At 36.2% G+C, this 15086-nt stretch overlaps 1 protein-coding gene across 1 annotated transcript in view; it reads left to right on the top strand.

Annotated features, from left to right (window-relative positions):
- EIF3E (eukaryotic translation initiation factor 3 subunit E) overlaps nt 1-15086 on the top strand; it is a 243383-nt gene that overhangs the window by 134301 nt on the left and 93996 nt on the right. The window contains exon 2 of the mRNA XM_009213484.1: nt 2287-2410. The gene's annotated coding sequence lies outside the window, so the exon portion shown is untranslated. The remainder of the gene's footprint in view (nt 1-2286; nt 2411-15086) is intronic.

Below are 15086 nucleotides of genomic sequence, written 5' to 3'. Positions count from 1 at the left end.
CTTACCTAGATTCCACATCTTGGCTATTGTGAATAGTGCTGCAATAAACATTGGGTGTGCAGATATCTCTTTGCTATATTGATTTCCTTTCTTTTGGGTATACACCTAGCAGTGTGATTGTTGGATCATACGATAGATCTATTTTTAGTTTTTTGAGGACCCTCCAAGCTATTCTCCATAGTGGTGGTACTGATTTACATTCCCATAAATAGTGTATGAGGGTTCCCTTTCTCCACATCCTCACCAACATTTGTTAATTGCCTTTCTTTTGGATATAAGCCATTTTAATGGTCATGAGATAATATCTCACTGTAGTTTTGATTGCATTTCTCTGATTATCAACAATGTTGAGCACCTTTTCAAATACCTCTTTGTGGTCTTCTTTTTAAAAATGTCTCTTCATATCTTTTGCCCATTTTTAAATCTGATTGTTAGATTTTTTCCTGTAGAGTTGTTTGAGCTCCTTATACATTCCAGTTTTTAATCCTTTGTCAGATGGATAATATGCAAATATTTTTCCCATTTTCTGGGTTTTCTCTTTATTTTGTTTATTGTTTCCCCTGCTGTGCAGAAGCCTTCTAACTTTATGAATCCTATTTGTCCATTTTTTGCTTTGCTTGCCTGTGCTTGCAGGGTATTACACAAGAAATATTTGCCCAAACCAATGTCCTAGAGAGTTTCCCCCAATGTGTTCTTTTATAGTTTCACAGTTTTGAGGCCATAGATTTGTCTTTAATCCATTTTGATTTGATTTTTGTACATGGTGAGAGACAGGAGTCTAGTTTTATTTTCTGTATGTGGATGTCCAGTCTTCCCAGCACCATTTATTGAGGAGACTATTCTTCTGCCAATGTATGTCTTTGGCACCTTTGTTGAAAATGAGTTCATGGTAGATGTATGGATTTGTTTTTGGTTTCTCTATTCTGTTCCATTATTCTACATATCTATTTTTATGCCAGTACCATGCAGTTTTGGTTACTGTAATTCTTTAGTATAATTTGAGCTCAGTAATGTGAGTTTTGCTGTTTTTGCTCAGAATTGTTTTGGCTATTCTGTGTCTCTGTGGGTCCATATAAATTTTAGGATTGTTTTCTATTTCTGTGAAGAATGTCATTGGTATTTTGATAGGGATTGCAGTGAATCTGTAGATTGGCTTAGGTAGTATGAACATTTTAACCACACAATATTGATTATTCCAATCCATGAACGTGGAATACCTTTTTATGTTTTTAGTGTCTTCTTTAATTTCTTGCATCAAAATTTTATAGTTGTCATTGTAGAAATCTTTCATTTCTTTGGTTAAGTTTATTCTTAGGTATTTTATTTTATTGTGGCTATGATAAATGGGATCACTTTCTTGATTTCTTTTTCAGATTTTTCACTGTTGGCATACATAATAGAAATGCTATTGGTTTTTCTATGTTGATTTTGTATCCTGAAACTTTATGAATTTGTTTATCAGTTCTAATAGTTTTTTGGTGGAGCCTTTAGGTTTTTCCAAATACAAAATCATATCCTCTGCAAAAGAATAATATGACGTCTTCCTTTCCAATTTGATGCCCTTTATTTTATTTCCTTCTCTTGTCTGATTTATCTAGCTAGGACTTCCAGTACTATGTCAAATAACAGTGGCAAAAGTGGGCATCCTTGTCATATTCCGGAACTTAGAGGAAAGGCTTTCAGTTTTTTTTCCCATTCTGTATGATACTAGCTGTGGGTCTGTTATGTCTGTTATGTCATATATGGCTTTTATTATATTGAGGTATGTTCCTTTTACACCCAGTTTTTTTAGGCTTTTTTTGATAAAGAAATGTTGAAATTTTTCAAAAGTTTTTTCAGCTTCAATTGAAATGATCATATGGTTTCTGTCCTTCATTCTGTTGATGTGATGTATCTCATTGGTTTGCATATGTTGAACCACTCTTGCATCCTTGGGATAAATCCCACTTGATCATGGTGAATGATCTTTTTACTACGTTGTTTAATTAAATGTGCTAGTATTTTGTTGAGTATTTTTGCATCAATGTTCATCAGGGTATTGGTGTATAGTTTTCTTTTTTTGACATGTCTTTGGTTTCAGTATCAGGCTAATACTGGCCTCATAGAATGAGCTTGGAAGGTTTTCCTTCTCTGTTTTTTTGAATAGTTTGAGTATGATTGGTATTAGTTCTTATTTAAATGTTTGGCAAAATTCAGCCATGAAGCCATTGGCCCCAGGGCTTTTCTTTGCTGGGAGACGTTTTATTACAGCTTTTTTTTGCCGTTGTTGTTATTTTGATTCTACAGTAAAAACGAAATCAACGGCCAACTCAACTGCGATTGTGCCAGTGAGAACCTCAGGAGCCTAACAGAAGATAACGCTAGGAAGGGTTCAAGGAGCTGAGCAGAGATTTTTGGCTGCCTACCACAGGTAAGATAAACTTTGAAGTTTAAATCTAACCACTTTAGAAGGACTTGGTAAACACGTTAGGCTTTCCATTGAATTAGGTATAGAGACTACATGCATCAAAAGAGCATCAAGACTAAAACATAGACTTGTCTTGACAAGGAAAAACCAGACCTCCCCAAGTTAAAAGCAATCTATCTGTAACTTAACTGCCTGCTAGAACAAGACTCAACACTTTTCAGAGAAAGATCTAGACTCTCTGCAACCTATTACTCAAAGCATAACAATAAAAAATTACTAGACGTGATGAAATGGGAAAATGTGACTTATACTCAATAGAAGGTGACCAACCAAGGACATAGGTGTTAGAATTGGCAGAGAGAGACTTTAAAATAACTATGACAAATATGTTAAAACATCTACAGGAAAAGATGGATATAACATATAATGAAATGAGTAAATGAAGACTAAATATTGGAAAAGCAGAAATGAAACTGATTTTATTCACTGACAACATGATTCTATATGTCTCCAAAAATCTATTAGCTCCAGTAAGTGGATTCGGCAAGGCTGTAAGATACAAAGTCAGTATTTCTATATTGTTTCAATGAACAATTGGAAAATAACATTTAAAAATAATATAGTGTCAAAAATATAAAAATTTATAAGAATACATTTAAGAAAAGGTATAAACGATCTCCACTTTCAAAATCACAAAGCAGAAAAAAGAAATTAAGAAACCTAAATAAATATATGTATATGTCATGCCCTTGGTTGGTTGCAAGACTCAATATTGTAAAGCTGTTCTTCTCCCCTAAGTGATCTGTAAGATTGACGTATTTCTAACTCAGAATGGGTTTTTGGTGGAAATTAATAAACTAACATGAAATGTTATGTTATATGCAAATGCAAGGACCTAAGATAGTCAAAATCTTGAAAAAAGTAAAAGCAAAATGTTGGAGGACTTAGGATAACTGATTTTAAGACTTATAACACTACATTAATTAAGACAGTGTGTTATTTGCTTAAGAAAAGGCCAATAGATGAATTAAACAGAATAGAAAATCCAGAAATAGACCTTCCCATATATTCAGCCAATTGACAAATATATCGGCAATTCAATAAGGGAAAGAAAATCTTTTCAGCAAATGATGCTGGAACAACTGGATATCTGTATATTCTGACCTGTATATCACAATGTATTAGAATTTTACATAAGCCAGGCTCAGTGGCTCATGCTTGTAATCTCAGACCTTTGGGACGTCCAGTTGGCCGGATTGCTTGAGTCCGGGAGTGCAAGATTAGCTGGGCAACATAGTGAGACCCTATCTTTAAAAAAATTAGCCTTAAGTGGACTGTTAATCTAAAAATAAAAGAGAAAACTATAAAGTGCCTAGAAGGAAGCATAAAGGGTTTTTGCAATCATGGAATAGGGAGTAATCTTTGGTATATAAAAAGCACTAACCATAAAAGAAAAAAAAATTGATAAAATGGACTTTATCAAAATTAGAAACTTCTGCTCATCCAAAGGTACTTTTAAGAAAATGAAAATGTAACTCACTACCAAGGCTTAGCAGAATTATATTACACAGGTTGGATGTAATGAAGAGAAGGGTTTAATGAAGGTTTCTTCATTTTAGACTTCTTGCAGAAGAAAAATAAATAAATATGATAAATCTAAAAAGTGAGACTTGAGAAATGGGCAAGAGAGGTGGAAGTTTGAATACTAATGTTAACATCATCTTACTCAAATGAAAAGTGTACAGATAAATTTGACAGTTGATGGAATAATCAGTAGCAATTTCAGTATAATATTTAAAGCTAGAAAGTAACAAATAGAAATCAAAATAGTGATATAATTATTAAAACTGATAGGAAGGAAAAAGAAATAGGAAGTAAATGAGTGAACTAAATCTTTTTTTTTTTTTTTTTGAGAAGGAGTCTTACTCTGTCACCCAGGCTGGAGTGCAGTGGCGCGATCTCGGCTCACTGCAAGCTCCGCCTCCCGGGTTCACGCCATTCTCCTGCCTCGGCCTCCCAGTAGCTGGGACTACAAGCGCCCGCCACCACGCCCGGCTAATGTTTTGTATTTTTTAGTAGAGACGGGGTTTCACCGTGTTAGCCAGGATTGTCTCGATCTCCTGACCTCGTGATCTGCCCGCTTCGGCCTCCCGCCCGCCTCAGCCTCCCAAAGTGCTGGGATTACAGGCGTGAGCCACCGCGCCTGGCCTAAATCTTTATTATCTATAGCTGGGAGTCAATAAATGATATTCAAAGTTGATAAACCAAGAAAATATCAGTAAAATCATGTTATTTGGAGTCATCTGTGTAAATAATTCTGAGAAAACAAACATTTAACCTCTGGAAAACTGGTTTAGGAATGGAAAAGAACAGAGAAAGGAACTTTGCTTTTTGTTTCATGTCATTCTCTAACATTAGGGTTTTTTCCCCATGCATGTGTATACATTGACTTTTTTTTTTAAGACAAATATGGTAGATAAATAGAAAGATAATAGGAAGGGGGAGGATAGGATGAAGAGAGGAAAACCTATATACCTAGAGGTTATCACTGCATAGTGAGATTTCAGGTGATTTTTTTTTTCATTATACCTTTTTGTATGGCTTGGATATTTTACAAAGAGTAGGTAATATTTTTATAAACATAAGAGGAAAATAAACTGTTTCCCCTTTGTAAAAAAGAAAATCTTAAATTAAAACAAAAATAAACCTTGCTGAGTATTTTATTGCCTCCTGGAAAATAACATCTGGTGGTTTTGGAGCTATCTTGTGGGAAAACACTTTTCATAATGTCAAAGTATTATTAACTTCTCGATTTGCATCAGTATGTTACATTAAATACAAACCACTGTTCTTTCAGTGGATGAAGTCTGGAGAGTCCTCAGCCTCAAAGTGCCAGGTAGGACTGAAGAATAGTTGCCTACTACTTAAGCAGAAAGTTCTCACAATAACAGAATTGCTGTCAAATAACATTGAGTTCTTTTCAATTGCTATGGAAGTAAAGAAATCCAAAAAATACCCTTATGGCAATGTCTTTACAATTTGTACTGACATAAGCTCTTTTGGGATTCTTCTCTAAGCTTAGGTTTACACCCATAATTATGTCATCATGTATGCAGAAGTGTCATTTTTTGCTCAGTTCATGTAACTTGTTTATAAGCCTGGAAGAGCAATAGTCAACGGTGATGTTCAGAGCCATCTGCCACTTAGATACCAAAACCTGTCGTAGTGTTCCCACTAGAGCTGTGATGTTGGTTCATCTATATCTTAAATTAGGTGTGTAGAGAGTAAATTACATGCCCATAGGAATGCATTTTATAGCAAACAGAGTAGTATTCCAAAAACTAGTCATCAGGTTATCTTGGCTATTGTACATGCAGCACATCTGGGAATTATTCTCAGGAAAACATTGGGTAGAAGCTCTGACTAGTGGCTTGGACTTTGTTTGACTACTGCAAGGACTGGAAAAGAAATAAAGCACATATAAAGCTACAGTGTGTAATCTACCAAAGTTAACTCCAGGATACTAATACTGAAACCTTGATCATGAATTTTCACTGATTTTGTTAGATTATATTAATGGGTTATGATAGACTCATTCACAAATGGCATCAAAATGTTTCCAATTTTCTCATTTCTTTAGTCACAAATCTGGGCCGGGTATTTACAATACAATTTTTGTTATACATTGCATTTTCTAAAAATTGAATTTCTAAGAACATTGCTTAAAGAAATATAGCAAAATAGTTAAAAGGAGGGATTTTGAGGTCAGACAACCTGAGTTTAAATCCTTTAAGCTCCATTTGCTGTATGACTCTACTTAACACACTCACTGTGAACCTCAGTTTTCTCATCTATAAAATGGAAGTAAATTATAAGTTATAGAGTGTTATAAAATTAAGGTAATTTATATAAATCAGCTAGGGTAATGATTCCCAAGTTGTGCGCACGTTGAATTTTCCTGAAGAGTTTCAAAATATATTGATCTCTGTGTCTCATCCCAAGTAATTGTCTTTAAAATTTTTTAAGGTCCCCAAGTGATGCTACTGTGCAGGCAAGTTTGGGAATCCTTGACCTAGTGCATAATAGTACCTGCATACAGGTGCATATGATCCAAGTGTTTTATAAACGTTATCTAATTTAAATGTTTGCAACAATCCTAACAAGCATGTACCATAGTATCCTCAATTTCCAAGTGATAAACTGAAATTTAGAGATATTTGGTAACAGAAGCAAAGCCAGATAGCTACTGCAGGGCAGAGTCAATATTTAAAGCCAGTTCATCTGAATCCAAAGTTTAGGCTCTCAGTTATAATGCTGTCTAACCCCAAGAGAATTTCCTATTCGTAAATTTTTCACACTCAACTGAGGTAGAGTATATTGACAATATCAGTTTCACAAAAAGGAAAAGAAGGACCCAGAGTTAATAGTACCTACTCAGTAAGTCATAGAAACAACCCACTTTTTAATCACTTCTCACAATGGTCTCAGGCTAATGGTGATGCTGAAAGGATGGCAAAGACTACTGAGGATTGTTGCAGAGAATTGAATAAGAAGATTAGCTATGTTTCTCATTTATAAACATGTCATTTCATGTTACTAAATAGTCCTCAATTGTATTGTATTGAATTTTTAATGGGTTTTGCATTAAAACTCTCTCAAGTTTCTGTCTAGATGCATCAGGGACTCAAAAGACAAAGGTAACTTCTGAAAGTTATACTTAGCACTTACTTGTCATGTATCTTACTTGTCTACAGTAGTTATTATTTACCAAGAACTGGACTAATGTGGGTTCCAGCCATAATAATTGAAACATGGTCTATGTTCAACAAAGTCCCAGATACAAGTAATAAAACATCACCGTATATTACCTGTGACCACATCCCTCACAGAGCCATCTTGAACTGAATTTTTGATTCCATCTACTCAGGACCAACTAGAATAACTGAGAGGTGTTTTCTATTCTCTGCCATAATAGCTGGGTAACCAACTAAAGAAGAACAAAGTTGAAAGACAAATACTATCTGATTTCAGGGCACAATGGTACTCAAGATAGTACAGAACTGGCATAAAGATAGACAAACAGATCAATGGAACAGAATAGAGAGTCCAGAAATAAATCCACACATGCATAGGCAAATTTTTGACAAAGGTCCAAAGGCAATGTAATGGAAAAAGGATAATTGTTTTCAACAAATGTTTCTGAAACACATGAATATGCATATATAAAAAACCTACTCTGATTCATACTCTTTACCATATACAAAAATTCACTAAAAATGGATCAAATATTTAATGTAAAACCTTAAAACTAAAAAACTTCTAAATATCAATATAAGATAAGACCTTTGAGATCTTGGGCTTTGGGTTAGACAAATATTTCTCTTTTTTGAGACAGGATCTCACTTTGTTGCCTAGGCTGGAGTGCAGTGATGCAATCACAGCTCACTGCAGCCTGAAATTCCTGGGCTCAAGTGATCCTCCTGCCTCAGCCTGCAAAGTACTGGGACTACAGGCATGCACCACCACACTGACCTAATATATTATTATTACATTATTATTTAGAGACAGGGTCTCACTATGTTGCCCAGACTGATCTTGAACTCCTGGCCTCAAGCCGTCCTCCCACCTTGGCATCCCAAAGGCACAATCCATAAGAGAAAACAATAAAATGAAACTTAATATTTGCAAATCACGTATCTAATATGCAACTTATAGTCAGAATATAAAAAGAACTCTCAAAACTCAATAATACAAAAGCAACTCATTTTAAAAAAAAAAGAACAGATACTTCATCAAAGAAATTTATGAATAGAAAATGAGCATATTAAAAGATGCTTAATATCATTAGTCATTAAGTAAGTGCAAATTAACACCACAATGAGATACCACTGCCCACCCAACAGAGAGTCTACAATGAAAATGACCATATCAGGTATTGGTGAAGTATGGAACAACTGGAATTGTCATTCACCACTAGTGGAATGGCTCGGCCACTCTGGAAAAACTTTGGACAGCTTCTTAAAAAGTTAAACACACACCTACTGTACAATCCAGTCATTTCACTCCTAGGTATTTACACAAGAAAAATGAAACATACATTTGAATGGAACCATACAAAGATTTGTATACGACTATGTACAGCACTTTTATTTGTAATAGCCAAAAACTGGAAATTATGCAAATGCCCCATCAACAGGTGAGTGGATCAGCGAATGTAGTATATCCATTCTTCAGGAATGAAAAGTAATGGATACATACAGCAACATGAATGAATCCCAGAATAAAAAACTAAAAAAAAAAAAAAAAAAGCCAAACAATAAAAGAGTAAATACTCTGTGCATAATTTCATTTATATAAAATTTTAGAGAATGCAAACTAATATATAGTGACAGAAAGCAGATCAGTGGTAGCCTGGGCTGGGGAAGGAGAGGTAGGAAGAATTAAAAAGAGGCATGAGTATTATCTGAAGCAAAATTAATGCAGAAACAGAAAACCAGATACCACATATTCTCACTTGTAAGTAAGAGCTAAACAGTGAGTACACATGGACACAAAAATGGAAACAATAAACACTGGAGATTTGGAAAGTGGGAGGGTAGGAGTGGGGTAAGGGTTGAAAAATTACCTGTTGAGTACTATGCTCATTACTTGGGTGACCAGGTCATTAGAAGCCCAAACCTCAGCATCACACAATATACCCATGTAACAAACCTGCACATGTACCCCCTGAATCTGAAATTTAAATAAATAAATAAAAAGAAGCATAAGGAAACTTTTGGAGGTAATGGACATGTTTATCATCCAGCTTGTGGTGATAGTTTTACAGGGGTATGCATACATCAAAATCTATACACTTTTTTTTACTTTATTGTAGTAAGAGCACAACATGAGACCTACCCTCTTAGCAAACTTTTAAGTGTAAAATATATTACTATGGACTATTATTTATTTTTATGCACTTAAATATATGCAGTTTGTTTTATGTCAATTATACTTCAATAAAGCTGATAAAAATAAAAATTTTTAAAAACCCTTTTTGCTTAAAGACTTTATGAAGCATTGCCAAGTATGGCGAGGATATTTTTGTTTTATATTGTTTCTTTTGATTATAAGCTGCAGTGATTTCTGATAGGGTTAGATTTCTCATTTTTCAGCAGTAAAAGATCACTGTGTTAAAAGCCTGTTTTATTATTTAAAGGCACTGCGAATATTTTAATCAATTGTCTGGGAGAAAATAAAAACTCCTTCTACCTCAAAAAAAAATTAGCTGTACCACATATCAAAGGAGGTGGCATATAATTTTACGATGCCAATTGTTTCAAAATTCAGTAATTGGCAAGTGTATTCCACAGTTTGCAGATTTAGCTCAGATATTCTGACCCATTTATTAAATCAGGCGATTACAAAAGAGCACCCCCAGTTAAAACATGCGTTCTCATGAATAAAGATATATCCGCCACACTCAAGTACATTTAATATCAGAGCTTCCATTTCTGAAGCTTTGTTTGTCCTTTTTGGCCTTTCTTTTCAAAAGGTAAATGGCACAGCAGATTCTTTAAAGACAAAGTTACATTTCAATAAGCTAGTCTTGGGATTTGTTCATGTTCTGTGCTTGCAGTTATTTATTGCTTTATAAAGGTTATAGGTAGGTAAATATGGCTAAAGGTCGATAAAACAGAACATTTTACAGAACACCCTATTGGTTTAACATATTAAAACTTTTAGCATTTACAATTATGTTAAAGGATGAATATCTTAGAGTTATGAGACCTGAGATATTCATGGCATATCTAAATGGGAATAGATGTTTTTCAAATACTGACAGAGAAGATCCCATCACTTGCTTTTGTAATCTAGCTTATGGTAATACTATCCTAAAAGAAAGGTCTAAAAGTAAAATCCTGTTTATTCAGAATTTTGAGTAATGAGATTATAATAATTAAATATTGTGGCTTATAGGAATTGCCATATATTATATACCTGGATTTCAAATTTTTCAAATAAGTCAAATATGAAAGGCACTAAAATGAGACTCTATAATACCTAAAAAATGTTTCAAAAAAAAGATAAAGTGAGAGGAATCACTCTATCTCAATGTTAAGACCTATTATATAGCTATAGTAATCGAATGGTGTGCTATTGATGGAGGAAAATGTGGGTAGTTTGATGGAATAGAATAGAGAACCCAGAAATGGCCTACCCTATGTCAATAGCCATATCCTGGTTGTTATATTATACTTTTGCAAGTTACTGCCATTAGGGGAGACTGGGCAAAGGGTACAAGGCAAGGGATTTCTCTATATTATTTCTTACAACTGAATATGAATCTCTAATTATCAATATAAATGTTGAATTTTAAAAAGATAACAAAAATAATTTAAAAAATAAAATATGTTTCTGGTTTGTTTTAAAGTAAAATACAAGATTTTATAGCTTTGACAGGGGCTTTCATTATGAGGACGAGTTATACATAGGACTATAAAAAAGGTCTTTTTTTTTTTTTTTTTTTTTGAGACAGAGTCTCACTCTGTAGCCCAGGCTGGAGTACAGTGGCACAGTCTCGGCTAAGTGCAACCTCTGCCTCCTGGATTCAAACAATTCTGCTTTAGCCTCCCGAATAGCTGGGATTACAGGCACACACCACGCCTGGTTAATTTTTGTAGTAGAGATGGGGTTTCACCATGTTGGCCAGGCTCATCTCAAACTCCTGGCCTCAAGTGATCCACCCACCCCGGCCTCCCAAAGTGCTGGAATTGCAGGTGTGAGCCACTGCACTCAGTCAAAAAGGTCTTATTATTGGAAAGTTCTAGTTAATTGGGTTTTCAATGAATGGATATTACCATACACATAATTACATTAATAAGACCTCTGGTAGTTCTGACAATTACCCCGTAATCTTTTCCAAGGGTCAGGAAGGTGAGCCTTAGTTAGTTGTCAACCTGGAAAGCTACTGGTGCCTCCATGTGCAACCAGTGTCTAGGTCATCTGTGTAGTTATCATGTAATGCAGTAAGAAAAGATATTCTTCATCAGAGCACCAGAATACTTAGATTTTGCCTGTATCTATTCCATAATCTTCAAATATGTAAGTAACATTGTTAAGAATACACAAAATGGAAACAACTCATTAAAATATTTACATGAAATTACTTTTGCACACTATGTAAGCAAGTAATCCAACCCGAAATGTTATAATGGATGTTATATTTGTGAAGGTTTGTTTTCTTGGTTTGGTTTTTCCCTAAAGTAAGATCTTCCCTGTGTTTTCGAAGAGATTAATACTATAATAGTGAGCTGGTAAAAATGCAACACATTTTGAATTCGATAAAAAATTTTAAAACATAATCTCATAAACTTTTAGAGCTTTATCATTTTTTTCTCCCACTCCATTCCCACTTCGACAATCTTGATTCATGCCCTCACCTCACTTGACTTGTCTGAACAATTTAAGCAGCTTAATGATTGTTTTGCCTCTGACCTATTTCTCACCTCTCACCCCTAATCCATCCTCCAGACTACCCTGGGTGATTTTCCTAATAAGCAATCTGCTCACACCCTCTCTGCTGGAAAACCAGTCATTGCTTCTGATTGCCTAAAATGCAAAGTCTAAACTTTGCTTCACATTCGAGGTCCTCAGAAATCTAGGCCCAACTTACCTTGCTAGTCTTATACGTGCCACTCCTAAATACCCCTTCTATACTCTGTCCAGGTTATACTTTGTGTTGTCACAACACACCATGCTTTTCCTCATGCAAGTTTTTCCATCTAGAATGTCCATCTTTGTCTCTGCCTGGTTAATTATCTCACTTCCTCACTGAAGCTGTCCTCAACATCCTAAGACAGTTCATCACTTCTTTTTGCTCTCACAGGATTTTGTATGGAATAATAACTACTATTTACTGAGCGCTTACTAGGTACCAGGCACTGTGCCTAACTAAGCATTTTACAGACGTGATCTCATTTAATCTTCCCAGCAGCCCTATGAAGTAATCTGGCCTTTTTATGGTGTCTTCTCATTCATTGTTTTCCTGTCTACATCCTCATTAGAAGAGACTAATCTTACTCATCTTATCTGAACCACCTCCTACTATAAAAGTCTGATCAAATTGGGCACTCAATAAATGTTTGTTGAGTGAATGACTATTGGACTGAATCTAGTAAAATACACAAATTCAATAGGGCACTTTAAAAAGTAACTTGTTATAGAAGATTGACTTTACCGTACTCGAATGAAGCCACAACCCTGAGAATATGCTTCCTAATCCAAGCAGCTCTCTCCTTGCCTCTGGCATGCTGCTTGATATTCCCACTGTCCTCAAAAATGCCTTCAATTTCTTTATTTTTTATTCTTACTGCCACCAACCTAGAAGAGACCCCGTCTTGTCTCTTGCTTGATCTACTCATCCACTTTCAGAATCTGTCATCTTTGTTACTTTATACCTTAGAAAAGATCCATCCTCCTAAAATACGAGTCAGATTATATATTTCTCAGCCATATGTGGTGACTTGCACCTGTAATACTCACACTTTGGGAGGCAGAGGCGGGCAGATAGCTTGAGCCCAGGAGATCAAGACCAGCCAGGCCACACGGCGAAACCCCGTCTCTACTAAAAAAAAAAAAAAAAAAAAATACAGAAATTAGCCAGGCTTGGTGGCGGGTGCCTGTAGTCCTAGCTACTCAGGAGGTTGACGTGGAGGTGATAAGGTAGAGGATCACCTGAGCCTGGGAGGTCAAGGCTGTGGTGAGCTGTGATTGTGCCACTTCACGCTAGCCTGGGTGACAGAGTGAGAGAGACTGTCAAAAAAGAAAAAGGAAGGAAGGAAGGAAGGAAAGGAAAGGAAGGAAGGAAGGGAGGGAGGGAGGGAGGGAAGGAAGGGAGGGAAAGGAAAGGAAGAAAAGAAAAAAAGAGAGAGAGATTATATATTTCTCTTGCTCAAAAAAACATACCTGTTCTAGAAGGAGTCTTTTCTCCCAGCCTGAATTTTGGAAATCTCCGCAGTCTGGCCCCAGATTTACCTCCCACTACATTCTAAATTGTATAGTCCAATCAACCTCAAAGAGTCCCCATTCTTACCTCTATGCCTTCATTTATTGTAATCATTCTGCCTATCCGGGCTGCCTCTTTCTCCACATTGTCTATAAAATTTCTATCTCTTCCATGATGCTTTTCTAGAACACACCAGTCAGATATAACCACTTTTTCCCCCATATGCTTATTCCACTGACAGCTTATAAGAGATATTTTGAATTTTAAACTATCTTGCATAGTCTAAAGTTAGCTCTTTGAGCAATCAAGTAGACCTTTTCAGTTAACTGCCTGCCTCATAAATGATCTCCTTTTTTGAACATGTCTTCTTCCTCATACCAGGTGAGTCCTCTGCAACTGTGCTTCTACCAGATTAGCCTCTTTCTTGGAACATAAGCAAATCAATCAGGAATGGAAACCTGATCATGCTGGGCTGGCTAGATTCTCTCTCCAGAGTCAATGTTCTTGGGACCAAAAAAAAAAAAAAAAAAGTTTTTTAACCTAAGTCTGTCTCCTAATGGAGGAGCTGGGAACTAGAGAATTGTTGCCCATAGCCAGTAGTGATATACCTGTGAGGGTGGGTCCCACCAGACTGACCTCTTTGCTTACATTGATATATGTCTAAAGGCAGCCTTGGCTGGGCATGGTGACTCACATGCTGGGAGGCTGAGGCAGGCAGATTGCTTGAGCTCAAGAGTTTGAGACCAGCCTAGGCAACATGGAGAAACCATATCTCTATGAAAAATGCAAAAATTAGCCAGGCTGACTTGGTGTCACGTGTGCCTGTTGTCCCAGCTACTTAGGAGGCTGAGGTAGGAGGATCACTCGAGCTCAGGAATTTGAGGCTGCAGCGAGCTGTGTTTGCACGACTGCACTTCAGCCTGGGTGACAAAGTGAGACCCTTGTCTCAAAACAAAACAAAACAAAACAAACAAACCAACAGAAAAAGGTAGCCCTCTAGGTAGGTGCAGCTTCAGATGCTGGGCCCAAATGTATAATGTATGCAGTGACCTTGGGTAGCCATAGCACTGTCCTTTATAGCTGAAGAGGCAGAGAAAGCTGGGCTGCTGAAAGAGCAGGATGGACCAAATATATGAGGGAAAAAACAAAGAATAAACAGAGAGAGAGAGAGAGAGAGAGAGAGTACATGAGAGTGTGCTGCTGTCGGTTCCTGTCAGCTTTCCTGATACTGGATATAGACCCTATAGAAACACCGTTACTTGTGTTTTTTTTGGGAAAATCCAGTATTCTTTCAATAAACTCCCTTTTTAGTTCAAGGGCAAAATGATTCCTGTTTTAGGTGTCTAATCCCTCAAGGCCCAGGGTAGCTTTATAGAGTAACTACAAATGTCAGGCACCTGGTGGACACATATTGAATGTAGATTGGACCACTGGTTTTTAACCTTGACTGTACATTAGCAATACCTGGGATGCTTTTAAACCTACGCATGCGTATGCTCTGGTTTCTCTTCAAAACGAATAAACCTACCCACGCCTGCATCACACGGGAGACCAATTGAATTCAAACCAGGTTAGATGAGAGGACACACACATTGGCATTTTTTAAAGCTTCCTTTAACCCATTTGAGATCAAGGTTTATCTTCATTTGGTTAGATGTTATAAAACTATGTATACTGAGGGAGAGCTGGTAC

Source organism: Papio anubis, chromosome 8 (assembly GCF_008728515.1).
Source record: "Papio anubis isolate 15944 chromosome 8, Panubis1.0, whole genome shotgun sequence".
Classification (NCBI taxonomy): domain Eukaryota; kingdom Metazoa; phylum Chordata; class Mammalia; order Primates; family Cercopithecidae; genus Papio; species Papio anubis.
The sequence above is the reverse complement of the archived record's forward strand: the minus strand, read 5'-3'. Positions and strand labels throughout refer to the sequence as shown.